This window comes from Scophthalmus maximus, chromosome 8 (assembly GCF_022379125.1).
Source record: "Scophthalmus maximus strain ysfricsl-2021 chromosome 8, ASM2237912v1, whole genome shotgun sequence".
Classification (NCBI taxonomy): Eukaryota; Metazoa; Chordata; class Actinopteri; order Pleuronectiformes; family Scophthalmidae; genus Scophthalmus; species Scophthalmus maximus.
Genome location: NC_061522.1, coordinates 7,847,782 through 7,866,611, shown reverse-complemented (window position 1 = coordinate 7,866,611; position 18,830 = coordinate 7,847,782). Strand labels below are relative to the sequence as shown.

General features: G+C 40.2%; 1 protein-coding gene across 3 annotated transcripts in view; it reads right to left on the bottom strand.

Annotated features, from left to right (window-relative positions):
- inpp4b (inositol polyphosphate-4-phosphatase type II B) overlaps positions 1 to 17,911 on the bottom strand; it is a 173,685-nt gene extending 155,774 nt beyond the window's left edge. Inside the window, exons 1-2 of one of the 3 annotated variants that reach the window (XM_035636274.2) lie at positions 17,793 to 17,911; positions 6,731 to 6,802 (exon numbers count right to left, since the gene is read on the bottom strand). The gene's annotated coding sequence lies outside the window, so the exon portion shown is untranslated. The remainder of the gene's footprint in view (positions 1 to 6,730; positions 6,803 to 17,792) is intronic. The other 2 variants (XM_035636275.2, XM_047333645.1) reach the window with 2 other exon arrangements.
- Between the last annotated feature and the right edge of the window lie 919 nt (positions 17,912 to 18,830).

Below are 18,830 nucleotides of genomic sequence, written 5' to 3'. Positions count from 1 at the left end.
ACATGCTAGCAGACGAGCAAGTGGGTAATTCAGCACACTGGGATTTTAGGGCTATGGGGAAACTGTAGACAAAGCAGGTTACATAGATCAGTGTTTGGGAGCAGCAAGAGTTAATCGTCAGCCTTTCCCCTTGCTTAGTAAACTAACAGCTCCAAGCATCAACACTGCCACAATGGCCAATGTTTGAGACCTGCTGATTGCAGGCACCACCACAGGCTCTTTTAAATGGATAATATTTCTTCTTCTTGATTAGTTTTGCTTCCAGCTTTCAGAGGTTTTTCAGCAAAATACACCGTGAATGAAAAATCTTGAGTTGAAAATCCACCATAAAATTGAAGTCAGTATATTATAAAGAGCACAGCCGTGGTTAAACGTTTAAAAGGTCTGTTTGTCTGAAGCATGTGATTCATAGATCTGACAAATCAAGCATTTGATACAGCCACAGTTACTACATCAACAGCAGTACTTTTCCCTGCTCTATATGAATGTCATACTTATAGCATTGTAACCAAAAGTTAGCAGAATATGTTAGTTGCATATGAAAGCAATTTGCAGGAGCAATTGGCTACACCAGGCTAGCTTGTCCTGATATAACAAGTAAAAATGTCTGCTGGGAAAAAGGCCTATCATAAATATAAATATGTTATATGCTGTCATAATGTGCTTTGTGATAATCAACACCACCAACCTATTCAAAAGGCACTTCAGGCATTGTGATGACAAGAACAAGCCCCTCACCTCACCTGGAAACAAACTAATTTAGTTCCCAACCGGCCAGACCTGGAACATCCTAATAAGTCATCCGAGGATATAATCGATCTGGGTGTCACCTGTATGGCGTTGTTTCACTGATCCAGGATTGGCTGGCTAATCCGCCTAGTGTGTACCAGTCATGAAAAAGAGTCCAAATCTGTTTGAGGGAGTCAAGAAGCCCATAAGACATCGGTTAGCCAGAGATAAGGCTTTTCCACCTTGTGCCCATTTATAAAATCCACACCTCCCCTTGCACATACCTTCTTCGCTTTGCCTCTAAATCAAACACCAAGGATTTTTTTATTAATAGCACGTCAGCAGAGTTAACATTTATTTCGTGTGTATTCATCTGAACAGGTTTTTACAAATGGCCTGGTGCTTGTGAACCTGCTCTTGAAAAATTTGCCTCGTTTTTTTCCCCCTCTCCTCGTGAATTTCAATGACTAAGTGAATGTACAGCTATGTGTATACCGAGGTGCTGTTTTCTGCTTTAGGACAGAAACCGTTATATATTGAGTGTCACAGCACATGGTGGTTAGTAAAAAGAAAGAGGATATATCATGGGATGTTAAGGCAGTTGTGATGGTGGTTAACTGAGGAGCAGGAATTAATTATTCGAAACCCCAGTTAAAATTGCAAAATATCAAAGAATGGTGAAATATATGCAAATACTCTGTTTTAACAGGTCCGTTGTCTTAGTGCATACTGTAATTAAAGTAAAATGAGCAGGCATTACTCACTGCCAGTTGTTTACTTTTGACAAATCCCCAGAGACATAAGGGGTTTGAAAATGGAGGTGCAAGGGGGGGGGGGGGTCACACAGAAGCACTGGTGACAGTATAGGAGATGCTATCGAGAGTTATCTTGTGGAGATCTCCCTAAATAAGATCTCCCTCTTAAGTGAAACAGACAGCGACTCTCTACAGAATTTATGGTGGCCCATTATTTCATTTTGTGAATAACAAGTGTTCTCCCAGCTGAGAGAAGCCTGGTGAGCTGACATAAATTGATTGGTCGAGCAAGGACACAATCTATTTCTTACCCTGAACTGATAGCAAAGAAAGACAGGATGTGAAAGTCGGAATATATACAGGGAGGGAGAGAGGTGGGGAGGTCATGGTGTTTGTTGTTTTTGTTTATTTTTTTATCCATTTATCAAATTAATTTTACTTGATGCTTTCATGATATTGTTCATCTGATATTCACATCAATGAAATTGACAGTCGGTCACTGACTGATTCATAGTTACATGTCATTGTCAGCCATTGTGTGTGATTCATACGCAAACTTTAAATATGTTTTTTTCAAAGTTGTTTTTATTGTGTCATACTTTAAATCCTGCACTGGCCTACAAGACACCACAAATCCACCCCAAAAAACAGATCCAAAACGCCACACGTACATTAAAATATAAAAAATAAAAAAGTTACATGGACAAACACTGGAGAAATCTGAACAAATCCCAATTGAAAAGTCACGTCACAAATGCCTAATAATGAAGGCAAGAGGAGGTTACCAAACTTAAACATATCATAAACTATGACTTTTCCAACTTTTGATGAATAATATTTCAGTGCATTTTAAAGTGATTTTATCTGAATGAAAAACTTTACTTCCTTAGTGTGTATTATGCAAAAAGAAATGGGACTCCTTTTTCACTTCCCCTATTCACATTTACTTTAAATGGACTTTACATGTGTATTTACTTGAATAAAAAAAAATCTGCCTCTGCTTATGAGTGAACCTGAACCATAAGTTACTAAACATGATCACCTTACTCTATCCTCTGCTTCTTTAATCAGGAAACTCAACATTCTGATCATTTTTGTGTTCTACTGACCCTAGTACTCAGGCTATGTCTCACTGAACTGCCGGTATCGAAGGGAATTTATAAACTCCTGAAACGAAAATTTAATTCTGTACCGTTTTTTGAAGAGTCTGCAATTTTTAATTTCTAAAGCCCCATATATCGGTAGCACAATTCAATATGAAAAAGGTAGACTAATAACCAAGGTTAAACTTGTCACTCTGGCATATAAGAGCACCAAAAACATTGAATGGAGATGGAAAATGAATGTTTACACACGCATAAAGCATTGCCAGTTCATAACAGCATCAAGCGGGACACCTTTGACATCTTATCCAATATGATTATTTAATTAATGTCATAAGATTATTAAAATATCCTGAATGCATCACTTTCCTGGTTTCAGAGCCAATAGTATTTTGGAGCTGCGCAGACAACGCTAATCTCCGCTCACCATTCTTTATGTATATGACAGCCCAGGTAATGCTGCAGAGCCAATACATTTGTCCTTCAGCACATGACACATCCGCCTTACTAATGAGCCATTTAACAGCACTGTGAAGGGAACAGCAGTTAAACGAAAGGCCCCTTGTGGATTTGGTAAGAGCGTGTCAAAACTTGAAGAGACAGCAATACTTCACAATGACAGGGGGGGAAGAATGAATAATGAGCGGTTTTGGGGTTGTGTCGGCGTAAGGCTAATCTTTCACATTTTCCAATGCCCCATCTCTACCCATAACCCCTCCATTTATTTTAAACCCGTTGATGCTCGGGTGCTATCAGCGACATCACGGACTGTTGCTTTGAGCCAATGGGTAAAACATGGTTACTGGTAAGTAACATAAGCGAGAGGTTAGGGTCATGACAACCGCTCTTCCCAAAAGTCTTCATAGTCCACACTACAATTCCAAGGGTCCCCGGCAACACGGCTGCTAAATCGGATGAGCGGTTATTGAGACAAATCGACAGACAGAGAGATTTCTGGAATTATTATTCTGATGTGTATTCATGAGCTAAAGTAGGCAGTACTCTCCAAAGGGATTTGAGTCTGATCAACAGAAACCGTCTGTCAGTCATTGTCAACGTGAGCCGAGAGCTCGGGGGACATTGTTAGGCTTCCATTACAACACATTCAGACTCCAAACGACTCATCTCATGAGAGCCAGAGCATATGGAGAAGAAACAGAAAAGGCTACCTCTGGAACAATACAGATGGTGGACACAGATGTTGGAAGTCAATTGTCATTTCATCTCCAACAAATTCATGCAGCAACTTCAGTTTTCAAGTTTCAGAAGGGGGGGGGGGGGGGGGGGGGGGGGATCTGATTTTATCATAAATATTTCCCTTTGGCTCCCAAACACATCAGTGACACAGAGTGCTGCATTTATTGGGAATACTGAATGAATGAGGAGTTAGAGGAAATAATTAAATATTCAAAACAACAGACAAACTAAATGGTTTATATACATTGGCATTTGGTAAAATTAGATGCAACAATAACAATTCTCTTTAAGTCCTTGTATTGAGTCAGAGTGCCATTTAACTACAGCACAAAGAGTCCTGGTGCAGAGATGGTCATCTTTCAGTAGATTCTCCCCACTCTGCAGAGGACGTCTAAAGGTCACCTCCCTGACCAAGGCCCCATTGACCACTGCTCAACTCAGTTTGATCGGATGACCAACTCTTGGAAGACTCCATATTTGTTTTTCTCTAATATTTACCTCTAGGCATTGTCTGCTCTACACCATGCGCACCAAAATGACAGGTAAACAGGAGGCAGGTGTTATGCCGGGAAAAACTTTGTGAATTCTTTTTTTTTGGGACAATCCACTGGCTACCCGATGTGGCGGGATTTCTTAGGATTTTGAAGATAGCCAGTCCGATTATGACAGACGGGTCGATGTGTTTGTGAGAGAGAACGGCAGCAGAGAAAAGAGTGCTGCACACTGAGATATTTTATGTCATTTTAATAATAATGAATTGGATCATAATGAATCTGCGGCAGGACAAATTAAGACTACAGTGAGCCACCATAGTCTAGGCAATAATGGGAAACTGATTTTCGATTTTGTGACATTCTTTTGTTGTTTGTCTGTAACTCCCTTATCAATGTGAGTTTCCAGATTAACAATATACAACTTTTTTTCCAGTGATCAGCCAGTGTTTGGAAAAATCTATCAGTCCTCTGAGTGACAGTGATGTTATTTGCCATTTTCCACATAATTTTTCACTGTCATCAACTTGGCCCCACACCGGCACTGTTCCTTATCTGCCCCTTTTGTGCTAATGTGCATATAATGCTCCTTCGTTCATCTATTGTACAGCTCTATGTATCATGTACATATACTGTATGTACGATTTGGCTACCACAACTTTTAAAATTTTAAAGTGACAATGCTATAAACTAGATTTTTTTCAACAGTCTCAATAAATTAAATTGAGACATTATTAATATAACTTTAGTCACTTGTCAAGTGTCTTGCCCAAGGACACATCAGCATGTGGACTGGGGGGCACAGGGATCGGGCCGCCGACCTTAGGGTTAGTGGACGACTGTCTATACCTCCTGAGCCACAGCCGATCATGTTAGTCCACTAATCACAAATCTCATTTCAGTAATTAGCCGGAACTGGATGAAGATGCTAACATTGTAATACTGCACAAGTAATTTCTGTCAGAATGAACCCTCAACATAACTGCCTGGAAAACCTAACACCATGGTCTATTAATTAGCCACAATCCTTTTTTTTATTTGCATGAACTGTCCCCTTTACCCACCAGTCACATTTAAAGCAGAAGAAATTAAGGACCACTGTCAGTCAACTGTGAATAATACATTAGCCATCATGGCATACCCTAACTACTAGTTATTTATGTAGTACTCCCTTTTGAGAGCCAGACATTGGAAAATGCTGAAAAAAAAGGACAGCGTAAAAAGAAATTAAGGAAGTGAGGAGCCTGGCAGGGGCGAAACTGACAGCCCAGCATGCAAATGTGCCCATCTATCTTCCTGGGGAACACTGCTTTATCTCATCTAGAAGGAGCAGTTAATCTCACCAAGACAGTCGTTTGGACGGACTAGACTCAAAGAGCAGGGACTCCAAACTAGATAGGAATAGTGCAACTGCACAATTGCTCTGGTCTGCTCACCTCAGAGAACCCAACTCTACAACCAGAGCGTGTACATCAGTGCTGAACTTTACCTGAGCTGCAAACTCACATAACCCCCATTTTCTTCAAATGACTGATAAACGATATTTAACCGTTTGTGTGACAGGGCGAGTAGAAGTCTCTGCATGTGTGTATGCAAGCATGCAAGTAGACATGTCTTTCGGTGTAACACTGATAACAAAACGTATCTTTTCCTCATGGGTGCGTTAAGCAGGTTGGCATTTAAAACATATTGTCTGAAATGACAAAGCAAATGACACTCATCTGTTTATGGAGGAGAGGCTTTGAAACAACAACAGACTGCATTTGCTTTAAATGTGCATCTTTGGCTTGCGTACAAAAATATGTGATTAGTCAATAAGCCCTTCATGAACTTTGTATCCATTACACACACAGTTGGATTATGCACCTACACTCGCACAGATGGAAATGTGTGTGCACACAAATACCCACGGCACAAGAATGCAAACGCAAACAAATTTACATTAGACTTAAAGTAAACACACAGGTCTACCTTGTCATCTACAAGTCACTTGACACGCAGTTCTGTGCTTTTTCTTACCAATAGCACATAACTGAGGAGGAGATTCTCCTTGCCAATTTTTTCAAAACTTCCCACGGATGGTTCCACACAGTTACAGCAACACACACAATTCATTAATTTGCAAGTAACGACAGCACAGACGTTATGTGGCTTATGAAGCAAAGAAGATACATTCACCGGCTTGATGCACAAGTAATCTGTGTAATAACTTTTCTAAATTGATACTATAGAACTGACTTTCTCATCCAGAGCAGTCACCAATTAAATTGTGAAATATGAAACACTTCTCAGAACAAATTAAGACAATGTACACATGCGCGTTGTCTTAATTAGTTTGTATTCAAGTTTGCATACCTTTTCATACACCTTTGCGAATAAGATCTACAGTATGTATTGACAAAAGCTGAAATTGCAATCAACTCATTTACTGATAATTCCCACAGTTTTTTCTTACCGGTTATAACAGGAAGCCTGAAGATGACACCTTAATCACTTCTTTAAGCAGCGCTGTCCATCCACCATATGTCTGCACACATAAGGAAGAAAAGAGGACAGACGTGAAGAGACAGCAGCGCCGCAGCACAGTCGGTTCTGGAAAAGCTTCTTTGCAGGCTCACTGTTTTGTTAAGAGGAGCTTGCAGCAGTCACAGCACAGCAGCCTGAACAATCCTCCCTGCCCCAACATCTTGACAAAAAAACACCTCTGTTCATTTTCGGGGACAAGGGGTGAACGGCAAGAAGCAGCGAAGGAGGCGATGTTTAAATGGTCTGAGCAGTGGGCAGCCATGGCCACTGGTGGTCCCGCAGGCTGTAAAATGCTTGGTCCCAGAGGGCAGTGTCGTGACCAAACAGCCCTGACAAAGTAGCAGGAGGGCAGGTTATAAAAAAAAAACTTGTCATACTCTTAGCAACCCTGACTGTGTTATTTAGAACCGGACCTATGAACCAAACTAAGCATGACAGGTTTTATCATCTGTGGTCAACAATTTCCAGATGGAAAACTTGAATTTTTAGCTTGGGACCCAGACAAATTCTCATGAGCACATTTAATTTGCTGTGTCAGACTAAGGCTGGATCCCCTCCATTGGAAAGTGATTTCCCACTGGTAGAAATCTTGCCGGTCCAATCACAACCACTTATCTGATCATGGGCGGGGTGTATACCATGATGCAGAGAGAAGCGACTTTTATAAACAGCCAAGATGGCTGCCACTGATGAATGAGCATTTGACTAAAAGTACCCGATATTTTTGAATTTATCCCACAAAAACAACCACACTTCACAGACATTGTGGAATCATCATCACAGGCATCTCCTCTGCACGCTCAACAGTTACATAATTCTTTACTCTCGCTGGTTGTAGGTCTATCCAATTCCGACTTGACTACTTAAATACAAAAATCCCTAGATCAGCTGTTTGTGAAGAAACTGCTTGATCATTTAAAAACCACAGGCTGCGTTACATTATTAGTAAAGCATGTGCTCAAAAGTGTTGTGTTATCCACTCATCTGCATTACTGCAGGATGATGCTGGGCTTCAGGCCCACGTCAACAAAGAAAAGTGAACACCTAAGCATCATTTACCAAATGGAAGGCTTTGGAGGGAAACACAGCCTCTGTCCTGCTTCTCTCTCCTCTGCCCCAATAAATCAGCGTCATTGTCACTGACACCTGGACAGACTCCAGGTTTAGAAAGGCGTTTCACCATGCCAAGCCAGGGACACGAAATGTATCCTCAACATATTCCTGTCTTGATGTTTCACTGCTATTCATATTGGCCAAGTGTTTAACTGCTTTTGTTGAGGGAACCTATAACTAAAGAATGCACCCGGTACTGTATATGGCGTGATTTATTTGAACCATATAAACTAATGCAGCCCTCTCTCTCTCTCTGCCCCCTCCCACATAAAATGGCTGGATACGAGGAAGGAGCCTATGTAGATGGAGCTGCATGAAACAAACATGTACACCAAAAAAAAAAATTCTCAGAGAAAGTGCTGTGTAAATTCATCACATGAACTAAAGTGTGCACAATATATGCTGTTGTTCTTTGTCAAATGACAGATAATAAGTTTGTGAAGTAAATTAAATCTATTTGGGGTTTTTTTATGACTAAACCAAATCCAAAATTTAAATCATATATAAGAAAAACAAAAAAAACAAAATGTGTCTTACACTCCAGCAAGGGCGTCTCAAAATGCAATTAATCTGGTTGATGGCTTGCACTGATGCCACATCAGCAAACTAGGCTGCTGCTGTTCTCTTCGTTAAAAGCAGAATGTAGGAAACTGCTCAATGAGTAGTCATGACACCAACGTATCCAAAAAGTAACGTAAATAATGGATTAAGTTCAAGTTGTCTCGTGCCTTTCCGAAAGTAATTGTTTGGTAATATGTAATAATGCTAATAATGTTGTAAAAGCAGACAAATATCTGTTTCAGATATCGGTTATTGGCTTCTGAGATTAGTAATAATCGGCATCGGCCCGGAAACAGCCATTTCAGTCGACCTCTATTCTTGTCAATAATGTTTTTTTTCAGAAGTCACTGGTGTAGTTGAATGTCTATAATCCATCAGAAAGCTGAAATTGCATCTATATTGCACAAGATCAATATCTGAACTCAAAAAGGCAGATAATGATCACAGAGTCCTATGGAAGGTAAATTAACAAATACAAAATGTTAATACATAAATGTAATCAATGAAGAAGCAAGTAACAAAGATAAGAGTTTGAGAAGAGAAAAGCTAATAATTAAGTAATAACTGCATTTTTCTCACTTGCATATATGTAATAAGGCATTAAAGAGGAGTGTGTACAGACACAATGCTTTGAAGAGGTTTAGAGTCCTGACAATGGATCCTGAAAGAGAAGGGGACAGCTGTCAGGATATCACTATGCATCACAGCCTGCTCCCTGCCTCAATGGGCTCTTATAGTTTATCAGACTCCCTTTCGATGGCAAACGCAGCCAAGTCTCACAGTGAATTGCTGATTCCCAGTAAACTTTTGACAAGGCCTATTACACAGATGGATAGCCGTTTTCACTGGGACAACACAGAGAAGCCGGACTGAGATGTGTTTCCTCTCATGTACCTCGGCAACAAGCCCCTGCTAAAAATACTTCAGGCATCTCATCTGCTGAGGCGAATCAGGAATTAAAAGAAACAAACAAAAAAAATCCTCGACAGAAAGGAGGATGGTGGGCCTCTCTCCCTCATTTCGTTCCTCTCACAACAACCAGTCGCGGCAGTTGGCCGCCCACAAAATAAAACACTAACCCAATTAGCTTCAAGTAAAGCACATTGAAGAGATTGCCACTCTTTGAATTTACAAAGAAACAAGATGTATATGGAACTACTACTAAATTAATCGCCAACTATTTTGATAATCAATAGTAGTTTTTATTTAGAAAAAAAGGCAAATATCTATGATTTCAGCTTCTTAAATGTGAATATTTTCTAGATTCTTTACTCTTACATCATTTGGTGTTTTACATACAAACACAATGAAAACATTCACGTCGTGTCATTGGCCTACTTGTTAACCAAGTAATGCTAAAAATCCAGTAGACAACCCCATTAAACAGTTGACTTGCCGTTAGTTTTCCTTTTTTACATAATTTAACTAACTGCAACAACAAAACCAATTAAACAGTAGTACTGATCCAAAACATGGCCTCTAATTGAAGGAAATCTGTTGTAGCGATGGAGAACTTTAATGTGTAAGGGGTCTACTTTTTCCACAGGAACTGCAATGTTACAAGTTGCTGTTACCTAATCCCAGCACTAATGATCTATAATGCAGAACTATAGGTGGTGGGATATTGCACTGCAAAACAGGTTTCCAACTCATTATAGACACCAACCCTACAAGGGGGGTGTAGAGACTGAACGAGCTGGGTTTAGCATCCTTACAGCTGAGTCACAGTAATTGCTATTTTCGGTAATCTGCATGAATAGCATCTAGATTATTAAAATATATAATAATTTCCCTTGAGAAATGCAATGATGATTAATCTCAGTTACAAAGGGAGGCATTAAGCATTTTCCCTTTACAACAAGTTTATTTCATTTATTAGATACTTAAAGTCAACAAGCCCTCGAGACACGGCTTTTCAATACATTCCCCGACCTAAGATTTTTCCTGACGATAATGTGACACAACCTTTGCCGACAGTCTGTCAGACTGGTGGGCTCCGAGATGCTGTGTAAGACAACCTGCTTTACAAATGAACAGCTGACACGCAACAAAACAAAAAGTGAAGACTGAGGCAGAAACACATCCAGACACATCCAAGACCAGACCCAACGAGCCAATCTATATTTGAGTCGAGGGACTCCTACAGTGAGCGCTCCGGAGGAAGAACGCACGATGCCATCGCCAGGCAGCTGCTTGATCAAAGATTTTTATCTTAGTATGCACAACCGAAATCCCTTTCTCGCCAACAATTAATGCTGCACTAACATTAACTTCTCTCCTGGCACATAGCATCAGTGATCTGTAATAAGCAGATTATTAACAATGCTCACTATTAGCAAATCTCATTAATAAATAACTAAACTGTTGGGCAACATTTTGTCCTTTTGTGCATGTAGTGACTGACGTTAGCGCAAGCATAATAGTGCATTATCAGGAGGGATACGTTTTGTATTATCTTCAGGCAAATTCCTTGAGCTATTAAAAATTAATAGAACCTCGTTATGAAGTGTAAAGGCAGCGTCTGGAGGAATATATAACTATGCAGTTATATCCTCGGTAATATAATAACCATCACTGTAGCTAATGGTCCAGTGCCAATGTGCAATAAATGCAGTGAAACTGTGGAGTGGAAAAGTACGCAAATCATAAGCTGAATTAAGATTGCCCATTGGATCCTGCTTTCTAAATACAATTAGCACATTTTCCAATGCAGTAATGGTTTTACTGGTCCAAATCTCTGCTGATGACATCGCAATCAAACACACAAAGAGGTCAAACCTGATTTTTTCTCATCCATACTTTTGGCCCACTGCCAGGAAATGGGATCCACAGTATCATGTCAAAGTCAGGGCACAAGCAGGCAGGTGAGGCCGGGCAGTGGCTGACTGTTGGTTTGGGAAACACAATCCACATTTTATGGACCAAACAACTAATCGATTCATCGAGAAAATAATTTATAGATTAATCGATTATGAAAATAATCGTTAGTTGCAGCCCTAGTTGCCTTGATATAGAAATATACAGAAAAAAAAAAGCATGCTTTTTTTCCTTTCCCGATATACAGTACAACCCGTATCCACACTGACAAGGATGGAGGACTGAATATTGAATATTTAAGCAGACATATCCAAAATTACCTTCAACTTATTTTACATATAATCATGCTCTTAATGATAAATAAATCTCCATCTTTCAACCCTAACCCCAAAAAAGTTCCTATCCACCCCCATCAATGCCACATTGGTGTTTTGGTAAGAGACTGTCAAGAGAAGGTTGCTGTATGGCTGACCAGAGAGTAGAAAAAGGTGAAGAAATTACTTTTGTCAGGACAGAAAAAAGAAGAAAAAAGCAAGTGTATTTGGAGTCACTGAGCACTGATTGCATGCAGAGTTGTTTTAGAATTCAAACTAGCATCGGTTCAGGCATAATGTGATTAGAGGTTTTTGAAATTGAAAGGAAAGAGGAACGGCAAGAGAGGCAGTCAGTGAAAGAGAAGCGGACAGATAGATTGTATGTGGGCGAGATGAGGGGTTGACTGGGTGGGCTGAGGGTTAAGAGAATGACAGACCGGCTGCCAGGAGTGCGACAGATACGGTAAACAGATGACTCGGTACAAGGCTGCCAGGAAAAAACTGTAATGAGATACATTTGATCAGAAGTACATCCAAGATTCAGGATGTTCATTCGGCGAGACAGGTGAGTTGAGTGGTTACACAAATTACAGTACATTCAGAAAGTATTCAGAAAGTACCTCTTCACTTTTTTCACATTTCTTTGTGCAGCAGCCTTGTGGTCAAATAATTGACCTACACTGATGACTACGTAATGACAAAGCAAATACAAATTTAAAAAATGGAAACGGCACAGTGTCATGAGCATTCACTTTGACACTTCAAATTTGGCTCTGGTGCCTCCTGTTTCTTTCAAACATCTTTGAGATGTCTCTTCACGTCGACTGGAGTCCACCTGTTATAAATTCAGTTGACTGGACAGGACTTGGAAAGGCACACAGCTTTAAGATATAAGATCTCACAGCTATTAATGCAGTCTAAGTAGTGCCTGCAGAGCTCAGAGACTTCTGCTGCATTGAAGATTCTCAACAGGCCTCTATAATTCTTAAATGGCAGAAATTTGGAACAACAAGGACTCCTCTGTGGTTTGAATTGGCCGGCCGCCTGGACAACTGATTCTGAGCGTCGTGTCTGGAAGAAACCAGACGTGACGCTTAAAACTTGTTGTCCTTCTTGAAGTCTCTCCGGTCCACAAACAGGATTACAAGAGCTCAGCCACAGTGAACACCGGCGTCTTGGTCACCTCTCTTAAACCAAGTTCAGACTACAGACACCTTTCAAAGTCGTCGGATCGCAGTGCAGTTCACACTACAGGACTTGCTGTCTCTATGATTGGAGTCTTGCAGTCGACTGACTGGCAACAGAGGGTCACACTACACGATCTTTCACTAGGAGGAACCCCCGACTAGTATGTCGGTCTCCAAAAAACAAAACAAAAAAACTACCCCTTGCAGCTGATTTGCAGATTACTGGTCGCGTACACAAATCTCAGAAGGCATTAGCAGACTCTTTTTCACATTTACAAATCTGATTAGGCACACACGGATTAAGATACGGTTACAAATCTCTACACGCACGCACTACATATACTACACACACACACAATATTGCAACAATATTGGCCCCATCTAGTCTGAGTATTGCCATTAGTGTATACACTCTGTTTCTAGTTCATTAGGTACACCCATTAAAAATGAAACCAGTGTGATATAACAGCCCTGCAAAAAATTGTGTTCAGACTATTTTGGCGGTGGTGCTGCTGCATTGTTTTGTTGTACAGAAAAGATATTTCTAACATTAAGTCCACCTACATTGATGGGCTAGAAAAACTAAATTTATGAATATAGGATTTATTGCTGGACTGTATTCATTTTATTTAGTACTATGGCAGGTTTATATAATTACCTAGTGGCAACCAAGTGTAGCACAAAATCTGTCAATAAATCAATACAAAATGACTATGATTGAAAGAAATGTTAATTTAGTGAAAAGCGCTTACAAATAAAGCAAATTTAAATTTTTCCATACGGCTCACTCAGTTCACAGTACGTCTTGCCACAAAACTAATAATTTCCAATCAAAAATGTATATATTTTTGAATAATATCTAATCTACCACTATATATATATATATATTTATATTTATATATTTATATATATAAATATATAAAATTGTTATGGCACCATTTTCAAGTGCATCCAGCAGAGGACACGTGCAGATACCACTACCCCGTCAATTAACTACTCCCGAGGAATGTTTAATTTCAACACTTGTAGCGAGTTCCCAATTAATATGAAATAAATCTGCCTAATTTTCACTCATACTAATGGTGTTAATTGCCCAGGCATGTCGTTAGTGGGATTTTGTTGACAAGAGCACCATTGCAATTTCTCATTAAATCCCCCGACCTACTCTTATTTTGAGCATTAACTACACAGCTCCTTCAGTCGGTTTTGGAGATTTCATTCATGGTACCCGTCTGTCACTGTGCCCACCTGCAGTTTGGCCAAAACACATCACAGTTGTCCCAAGACATGTGTAACAGGCCCCACAAGACAGAGACCCAGGCCACCTCGCCCTCATCAGTCCAAAAAGACAGGCCCAGCTCAATAAAGCTCACAGGCTCCCTGCCGCCGTGGAACAGCCGCTCAGTTCCCCTCATAATTATTCCGTTGGCCCTGTTAAGAAGCTAGAGGGGCTCTCTGCCTGCCCCCGTTACTCACACACTTCCCAAAATACAGCATAGGCTGCACCATCACACAACTATGACTGTGAAGGTAGACGCGCAGATGGTGCTGAAAATGCTTTTCTCACAAGAACAAGGTGCATGCTTTTAACTGATAAAAAAGAAAAAGTTTGATGAGTGTTCATCTAAGACATCGGCATTTGCTAACAAGATTTCGATACCAAAGCTGAAATGGCAACAACCATTTATACAGCCATTACCTGGTGAATAAGCTCACTGTGTTAGGAGGCGTGGTTCCTATGATCCAATATTTCCACCTATACTGCAACTGAAATAGTTATATAATTTTAATTATTAAATAATTTTAAGATGGCATTTTATATAAATGAATTGGTTACATGTTTGGAGCAGACTTGAAAACATGCTGACAGATGGGGCTTGGTTGTGCAGGTCCCCTTGATCACATCACAATCTTGTATCAGATGAAAATAACCCTGGCAAAGGCCTAGATGTGACTTTATCAGTAATCCAGTTCTGACACACAGTTTTCCATAAGTTCCGGCTGTCAGTTGGCTGGCCAGAGCATTTAGGAACTTGCAACCGACTACTTTCTTACCGTTTAAAGCCAATGAACACTGCAGGAATCCTAACCTTAAAAACAAGCGGAGATAATGTTAGCAACAGCTTGGCAAACAGCCCGTACTCCCTCCGTCCGGTGTTCGCCAAGGAGCATTCGAGAAAGACTGCTCTTTAGCTTGATAGCGTTTTACCCAGGGTTTTTAAACCAGCTTTAATCATCGAGACTGTTTGTTCTGGAGAGGAGGAGACCTCTGTGGATCAGCTCCCGATGAAACCCTCCTGAACAATGAAAACTGAAGAATTAATCTAACCAAAAAACAAAACAGTTGTTCTCACCCCGACACCCCTTCCCTCCCGGCTGGCTATTTCCATCCAGCTGGACATTGTATTTACTAGTGGAGAACCCTGAACAGCAAGAATATAAAATCCAGCCACTCATATGAACACTGAATTAAAGGTAGTCAGCCACATCTGAGTGACATGAACATTTAAAAAAATTCAGCTTGTGAATGTGAAGCTTCCCGACGGCAGCATTTCACAAGCTGCTGCATGTCATAGTAGCAATTATAATCCCAGTATGACAATGACATTTGCTTTAATTAGATTATTTGCTCAGTGATTAAGGGTTATATACAGCCACTGATATGAAAGACATGGAGAATATCTTATGATGTACTACAGATTTATTTGATTAGATGTGACTGAGGTCAGTCAGCCCATATGTTGCTTTTGAGTGAACTGGAAGCCTGTTTTGAATATATGAATCTATGATAAGTAGCCGTTTTGGTTTGTTGAGAACATTGGATTTGCTTATTAAATATAAAAAGAAAGAAAATTAGCATTTTTTTTCTCCACCCAAATCACCCTTGAATGCATCTTGCCAATGGAGACACCGCTCATCTGGATATTGTATGTTTGGCAAACAAATGAAACATGTCATGCTGAAAACAGCCACATGGACATCTGAGTTTTTTGGGGGGAAAGCACTTAAATTACAATTCAATGCCTCTTGTTAGCCCAGAGCATCTCGGCCTGTTACGTTCATGGTCTAGAAAACTCTAAATGTTATTTAGGCTGCCACAGCAGTGAAGAGGGTGTCAAGAGAAGTGACTGCACTGGAGGGGTGTGGGCAGAGGGAAAGCATACAGCATGAGCTGAGGACAATCAGATACTTCTTCAAACAACAACTCCATCTAGTGGCCAGTGCAGGTAAAAAAGAAAATGGTGGAATTGTGATATTTTGGTTTTGAGGGGTGATTCTAAATTACTGGTCTGGTCTCTAGGGGACCTTATAGGAGATTTTGGTTGGAGGCAAGCTTTCCTAACATGACGAGCTGTAAAAGGGTCCATGCTTAACACTAACCCTGGTTAAAATAAACAATTATCCTTTAACACAGAATAAATAAAACGAGGATGGTAGAGCCATTGTCACCTAAAATGTTTTGCACTTACACACTTCCCCTTTTCTGCATCCATCCAAAAGTTATCACAAACAACTTTCGAGATATTTTTGACAAAAATAAATCATTTCTTACAGTAAGATTCAAGTTAACAGCTGTTTCTGGCTTCCGGCTATATTTCGCGGTTTTCCTTAGGGGTTAAGATTTCCATAAAAAAGCCTTTTATCAAGCGACCTACATTGGGTCTACCTGTATGAAATGTGCTATATGGATAAAATTAAAAAATCGACTTGACTACATTTGAATGCAAAAGTTGTGGGCACACCTGGACAAATTACATATTTTGTGGATTTTTTTGGGAGTGAAAATCTAAATACAGCTCCAACTGCAAATGGACTGTTCCTCAAATGCTAATGCACTGTTACTTTTTATTTTATGAACTTAAAATAAAAATAGGGCCACTCTACCGCGGCAGCTACTTCATTGAACGCTGCTCCTGTTTTTTCCCCAAAAACACCTCATTGTTCAGTGTGGCCAAATTGCTCCATTTTAACTTCCACGTCCGTTGTTTTCAAAAGGGCCGATGTTACTTTGGGACTTCAGTTGTCGACTTTCGTGATCGAGTCACAGGTAGGGTTTGCTTCTGATGATTTCCCCCCCCCCCCCTTTTACACCTGTTGTCCGTGCACCACCACTCGTGTGCCGGCTAGAACTCCCTGCAGCGCCTTGCAGTCAGATGGAGGGTTTTTATTTTAATACATCTGTCCAGCACGCGGGCAGCTTCACCTGAAGGGTTTCTTTCTCTGCCACATCTTGTCTGAACTTCCCCTGAGCTGCCACTTCTTGATCGTAATCTGGACAGCAACGGACCGAGGATCCTTCCGGATGCTACTGACAACTACGGAACCGCCTTACAAGTCCCAAGGAGCTAATTAAGGCCCGAAGAGTTAACGAAGTTCTGAGCATTTTTCACAAGCAGGAAGTTGCTCAAACTTTTAGTTGTGCAGTTTCTTTCTATGTTTCAAGACTCAGTTTAAATGTCTCTTTGCTGTAGGATTTGAATTCACTCATTTAAACGTTTTTCTTTTTTTTTAAATGTAACTGCACAAACTTTTCCATTGGGACTCATCGAGGAGGGAGCCTTCGAGGACAGAAGGAACTTACTAGGCATTGCTCTCCATGAACTGTAAATGAATTGGTCGTCTAACAACAACCGAATCGGACCCTGGAGTTGAGATTCCTTGGTAAAACGTACTTCTGAATGAACTTGTTTGCTCAACGAATGCAGTCGTCCTTCGACACCCTGCAGGATCAGCCACACTTTACAAGTCGTTAGCATCATTGCGGCACACGAGCAGTTGACACCTTACAACTGAGCCGGTGAAACGAGAGGTTCAGCCGTTGAATGCCCTCGTTTCACACTTGATCATGTCATTGTGCGCTCACTGGTTCACTGACGCCGGGGAGGAACGTCCCAGTAACCACGACATAAAAAAAACTAGCATTAGCAACAAGGGATAGCGTTAGCGAAAGCTCGACGAGAGAAAAGATTAAAAAAAGTCAATGTTCTACAAACCTTACCTCTGGTCGGAACACATCTCCGGGTGACTCGGCGGGGGTTTCTGTGCGTGTGTGCACGGACACAAACCAACTTCGGAGATCGTAAAAAAAAAAAAAAAAAACGCTCGCGACGCCGCTACGCACCCGCTCATCAGACAAAGATGGCGGACGGAAGTGACGCTCCATGATGAAGGCACTTTTTTTTCTACCTGACTTATATTTTTAAGTTCGTTAATTTCTATCTTAGTTCATTTACATTTGTTTATTTTAGTTTTTATTTTTTTTCAACTTATATACACAGCATACTCCGTCTAAAGTTTGAGAAACAATAAATAAAACATTGACATTAATGCTTTTTCTAGCATTTAAAAAAGATGAACATAAAAAAGCAACAAAAGAAAAGAGCGAGAGGGTGTAGGCTGAAGCCTCAGCTTCATATCTATAGCTATATGAAGCAAATTTTTCTCTCTTATAATGTCTAATATGCTGTATATCGGTATCATATTCTTCTTGCATTTTTCTTAAGAGACCATGGTTCTAGTTCAGGCTTAGGTCAGCTTCGATTTAAGAAGTCAATTAACTGAGAAAAACATTTTCAAAAGTGCGTCTTTGTTTCAGCTGTGTAGTCGAGAAACAGCGTACATATTCAATTTGGTTGTGTGAAATTAGGTGATTTAACACAGGGCTCTGACATGAAGCACAGGGGTCTGTAATAACATCAATGATTGATGGCTCTGTTTAATTCAGTAAGACATGACAGTACGACGGTGAGTCAGCTAAATTGAATTCAGCCATTATTTGTTTCATTATTTACACCTGTTGTTTTCTTTCTACTGTGACATATCATAATGTCTGCCCGTGAAACAGGCCTAGGGTTGTTTCATCCTCATGTAGCCAGATGATAAAGATTGTATTTGCAGGCTATAACTGATTGAATATCAAGAAAGGTTTGATTAAAAAAACAATTCATTTGTCAAATTTTCATTTAAACTCTGGAATTAATAGAGATGGGAATGATAGATGAATGCAAGCCTGTGTGAATAACATCAGTTTTCCAAT